Source organism: Cricetulus griseus (assembly GCF_003668045.3).
Source record: "Cricetulus griseus strain 17A/GY chromosome 1 unlocalized genomic scaffold, alternate assembly CriGri-PICRH-1.0 chr1_1, whole genome shotgun sequence".
Lineage (NCBI taxonomy): Eukaryota > Metazoa > Chordata > Mammalia > Rodentia > Cricetidae > Cricetulus > Cricetulus griseus.
The window spans coordinates 185,295,674-185,301,761 of NW_023276807.1; positions in this window are offsets into that span (position 1 = coordinate 185,295,674).

Sequence of the window (6,088 nt, forward strand, 5' to 3'; positions counted from 1 at the left end):
AGTCTGGCAGGAAGCATTGTATCCCTTTAGGCAGAAGCCTTGTCCTTTTTTACTTTTTATTTTTTGAGACAGGGTCTCTCTACATAGCCCTGACTGTCTTGTAACTCACTCTGTAGACCAGGCAGGCCTTGAACTCACAGAGATCCTCCTGCCTGTTTCCTGAATGCTTGGATTAAAGGTGTGCCCCACCCTATCTGGCTTGACCTTAATTATTTAAACAATTGTTTGGTAATTTGGCTTCAAGTTTCTCTCATTATAATATTCCTTATGAATTTTCTGACACTTGGAAAATTGATCTCTTGCTTTTAGCTAAATTTTGCATTGGTGAGCTGTGCTTTGATTAAGTTGATAAGCATGAGCCTATGTGAGTGGTTCGTAGGCAAACATCTCTGGTGTTTGTTTTCCAGTAGTTGCCTTTGTAGCCCAAGACAGGCATAGAAAAGGCAAACAATTGCTTCCATCCACCTGGATCTGGAGTTTTAACCCGAACATGGACACAGGAAAAGGAGCCATAGACAGGTGTGGTGCCTCAGATCTGTAAGCCCAACTCTTGGGAATTTGGAACAGGAGGGCTATCATGAGATTGGGGGAGGTAGCCTGGGCTATATAGTGAGTTTCAGGTTCACCTAGGCTACAGAATGAAACAGTTTTAAAATAAGGTGAGGAAGGGGTGGTTGGGGAAATTGTAGTAAGAGTGGGCCATGAGCTGGCTCAGGGGTGGCACTGGAGAGAAGATGCAGGTGTAGTTGAAGGTTAAAATAAATTTAAGAAATTATGGGATGGGAGTACATATCAAAAGATTGTACAAATTGGAAGGTTCCATGGAACTGATAAGAGCATATCTGAGTTGTATGTTTAGCAGATGGCCAGGTTCAAGACCTGGCTGAGGGTGGGGGATGAAGATAACATAAGGAATAGTTCAAGACCAACACACCAGATGGGTTATCACAGGTGTTGAGGTATCATGAATACCACCTGGCTTTGGGATGCAGGGTGTGTGAGCCACGTGCCCATTTCCTAGAATAGAAAGAGATGGAAGATGTTGGGAGTGGCAGGCCTCTTTGATGGACACTTGATTGTGTAGGGGCTAGAGCTCCAACTTGTCAGCCCCTAGAGCAGGGAGAGCTGGCTGGCTGGCTCAGGGAGCCCAGCTGTGGCTCCTCTATTCAAAGCAGGAAGTTTGGCTGGGAGCTTTGTGGCTTGGGGATGCACTGTGGACTTAGGGTAATGCAGGGTGCCGCTACAGGCATCTTCAGACTCTCCAGGATGGGAACGTAGAATTAGAAATGTAGTACAAAGTCAGCTAACGATGAGCCAAAAGTCTGCCTTGTGCTTGGTCCTTAGAATTCCAAGAGCTGCTTAGTGGACAAATGTAATCTTTGGGCGCCATCTTCTGGAATAGTGTAGCATTTACATGGGCTCCCTCACCCTCATCCACCAGGTCTCAGAATGACGAAGGTATGAGGTTGCCAAGGCAGGATAGCCCTAGGCAGGGATGTGGGGTGTACAGGGTATTTGCAGTCCCCTTTATCCCCATGGCACAACTTCCACAGATGTAGCCTGTATCCACCTCATAAACCGAGCCTTGGGATCCCTTCCTGAGATGCTCAACTCACCCTCAGACAACAGCAAAACAGGGAAGATAGTTGCAGGAATTTTAATCACAGGGGATTACATCTCTGAGTTTGAGACTCTTGAGTTAATTCCAGGCTCCTGAGCTGAACTTTGACCTTCTAGCCTTAGTGTCCTTGTTCTTGCCAAACTGCCACAGGGATCATGATTCCAGAGTCATTACTCCGTCATTTGTGCACGGGACAGTGTGCCTCCTTTCATAACCTGGTAGCCTGGCCTGAGCGGCTGGACCCCAAGCACTGTGACATCATACATTTGACATGTGACAGGAAACTGATGGACACAGCTTGGTCTGAGATGTCAGGCCTCCGGAGAAAGCTCTGTTGTCAGGGTACTGGTCTGAGGTACTCCTTCGAGGAAGCCCAGGAAACAGTACAGCAGCGATGCTGTTGACACCATAGACCCGTGTTTCTTTTCTTTTTTTAATTGAATTTTTTCATACGGTGTATTTTTATCATGTTTTCCCCTCACCCAATTCTTACCAGATCCTTCCGGCTTCCTTACCTGCCAAGCTTCATTTCATTTTCTCTTAAACAAAATAAAAACCCAAACACACACACACACACACACACACACACACACACACACACACACACACACACACACAACCACAAAACAGAAATAAGCAAGCGAAAGACCAATAAGATAAAAAAAAAAAAGTACAAAAATACCATTGAGTTTGTTTTGTATTTGCCAAGTACTCTTGGACATGTAGCCTTCCCCAAAGTGTGTTAATACACAGTGAGATTCCATTGGAGAAAGATGATTTTTCCTTTGCCAGTGGTTATCATTACAGATATCATCTTAGAGATGGGAGCCTCTGTCCAAGTCCCCCTTTCAGTGCTGAAACCTTGTCTGGCTTGAACTTGTGCAGGCCTCGTTTGCTCTGCCACAGTCTCTGTGAGTTCATCCAGAAGCCCCTGGCTATTGGAACATAATTGGTGGACCTCTGTTTCCCCACTGCCTGCACCAAGCCCTATTCTTGTAGGCCCAGGTTGTAGGATGGGGACGGCAGGCATCTGGGGAACTCTGATGGAAGAGACTAATCTTGGATGGGTGCATGCTGGTGGGATCTTTTTGTCCACACAGCTCTCAATTTCCTGGAGATCTCAAGAAAGGTGGGTGGGAGAGAATAGGAATGAAGTATGTGGAATAACGGGGCTCACTCACGGGGAGACTGTGGGTCAGGTTCATCACCACAGCAAAGACCGCTTTGAAGACACCTGCTCAGTCTGTGGCCACATCTTAAAACCAACCCCCCATTCCCATGGGCATTCTCTGGCTGACAAGGGAGATATTCACCTTCCAGTTGGGGGTGCCTTTTGAAGTGACCTGTGGAGTTTTAGCAAGCTTTCTGTGTTACCCAATAGATTCAAGATAGAGTTCTTTATAATTCACCTGGGGACCCTCTTCTTCAAGTGTTGGGCAAACTTGAAAGCACCAGTCAGCTGTCATGGATGCTGTCCTCATGTCAACAAGTGTCCAGTCTGCATGGATATTTCAGTTGAGGTAGCTGTAGCTACATAGGGCTGGGTCTCTGGGCCTGGTCACAACTTAGCTACCCTGTTGTACTGTTAAAATGTAGATGACTTTTCTGTGACCCCTGAAATCTGCCTCCCTTCACCAACCCACCATTCAGAGACATTGCCACATTTCAGAAGCTTCAGTCTGGGAAGATAGACAGAGGTCACCCTAGGCCTATGAGTTTCCATTGGGTCTGATCATTCTGGAAGCTATGATAAGCTATCATAAACCTTGTGGCTCACATACAATTGCAATTTACTACTCACTCAGCTCAGGAGGGTGAAGTCTAAGGCTGAGGCAGACTAGTGTCTGGTGAATCAGTTCTGTGACTCTTGGTAGTGTCTCTGGCTGTGTTCTCATATGACAGATGAATCCAACTGATGGGGCTCTGCTCTTGTGACCTGGGCACCCTCTTCAGTCTTGTGTCATGCTATGAGGATAGGGATTTCCATACAAGTATTTTAGGGGGATAGGACACATTGAGACCTCATCGTAGACTGGCTGGACTTTCTGTTCTCTCTCTCCTCCCCAGGGCAGACACAGGACTTCTCCCTCTCTGTAACCTTATGAGCCTGTCTGTTAGTGTTGCCACACTCTTCTTATATACCCCATGCTGAACCATTACTTTTGCTTGTCTGAAGAATCCTAACAAATAAACACAACAAACATACCTGCCTGCTTGGGGAGAAGAAAAAGTGATGGGAATGAAGGGAAGGGGGAAAGGAGGGAAGGAGGAGGAGGAAGAGGGAGAAATGGAGAGAGAAAGGAGGAGGAGGAAGGAGAGAGAGAGGAGAGAGAGAGAGAGAGAGAGAGAGAGAGAGAGAGAGAGAGAGAGAGAGAGAGAGAGAGAGAGGAGAGAGAGAGATGAGAGAGAGAGGAGAGAGAGAGAGGAGAGAGAGAGAGAGGAGAGGAGAGGAGAGGGAAGGGGCTTTTAGTAGATACCTTATGAGTTCCTTTCTGCCATCCAGACTTCTACATCCAGGGACAATAATGGTGCAGAGACAAAGGGATGGGCAACAGCACCGAGACCTCAGCTGTGTGTGAGCATGAGCTCCAGTTGACTGTGAAGTTATGCTTGTGCAATGTGCTTGTAGAGGGACACCACACTGTCACTGCCAGGGGTGGGAGGGACACTCCTGGTTTCAAGAAGTCCAAACAGGAGTCCAAGATGAGAAATTATACAAAGCACTGAGGAGGTCCTGAGCCATACAGCCCAGGAGAAGTCTTCCATCCTTGGGGAGAAGGGCAGAGTCCTCAGCATGTATTTGCGTGCAGCATCTTTGCACTGATTCCTGGCTCCTCCTCTTAAAGACTACAAGGCTTTGGGAAAGCACTCATCGATGCTCAGAGCAGAGGGTCATTTCCTTCCCCATTGTGAGGGAGGCAACAGGCAAACTCACAAAACACTGGCAAGGATACCATGACTCATTTTTGACGTCTCAGACACATAGGCAGACTAAGGACAAGTCTAGGTGGACAAGACACTCCTAGGTTCTGCTATGACATCCCTTAGCTTCCAGGCTGAGGGTCAAGCATTGAGAAAGAATGTTCTATAAACTAAAGCCACATCTACACTCTGGAGGTTCTAGCTGAACCACTTTGATAAATGTAACAACTTCTGTCTGACTGCTCATGGCAGGCCCCCACAGGGTAGTGAGAGAACCCTGGGTACAGGCAGAAGGCCTGGTCATTAAGGCTCAACCCAGCCTGCTGTGCTCCAACTATCCTGTCACAGTCTTGCTGCAGCACAGGTCTTTTGCAATAGGAGAGGGTCATGAGTATCTGAGTTCACACCTTGTCACCAGCAACCTCTGTTCCAATTTGCCCTTATTCCTCCCATAGGAGATGTTCGATTGAGAGTAGAAAACAGCTGTTGGAAACAGGAGAGGACTGAAAGGGTGGGAGAGGCTCAGGTCCCATTCAGGTACACAGCGCAAGCTGTGATAGTCAAGGGCAGCACAAGACAGGGAAGCTGGGGTAGAGTTAAGAAACAGAAGCCCCTTGAGTGAGTGCTTTGGAGGTCCAAGTTATGTAACCAAGAGAAAGGCCCACATAGGTCCCTTCACACAACACAAGGTATTCCAGCACAGCTTTTGTTTTGGAAACGTGGAGGATGATGCAACCATCATTATCCACAGATTCAGTCTGTACCAGTTACAAGACAAGGTGTGGCATATTTCCACCAGTATTTGCATGGGAAATTCAACTACACTGCCTGGGTATAATATACCTATCAGGGAAATGGGGAGTGTGGAAGGCTACCAGTTAATTATCAAGATTTGGGGCAACTGGATAGCCTGTGTGTGGCCTCCCTGGAGAGTCTCCAGAGGATCCTGGGGTCCCTTGTTGGGCACTCATGCTGGTGTACCTGGTCCCTGTGGGATCATATAGACATGCTGTATGTGCTGGGTGGCTGAACACAGTAACACTCAATCCTATTGAAGCCTGATTCAAAGGACACATGGGGGAGTTTGCCTGATCCAGTGAAGTTCAGAGGTTCTCTTGGCTGTGGGCAGTACATGGCATATCTAGAAAGAGAAGTCTTTCTTCCAGAAGGGCCTGCATTTCCTTCTAGGACACATTCAAATTTCAAGGATCTAGTAAATGGAAACTGGGAACATGCAATCCAGATGAAAAATTCAAGAACTTCTCTTTGCAAAAACTTAGGGAAAGAAACCTCAGGAGAGTATTTAAAGATTGGGAGGGGAAATTTCATAGAGACCTTCCTGGAAGATCCCAATGGTCCCAGCCTTTGCAGATACATGAAGACAGACTTGTAGGAAGTGGGACGAGGGGGCTTTTGCCTGGTACCTGCAGCATCATCTCACCCCAGACAGTGAGCATCTCCCTAGATGTGGAGCATGCTTATCAGCAGCAAATCAGAGCTTTCTCACTGTAACCTATCACCTGGTACAAGTGTCCAATTAATACA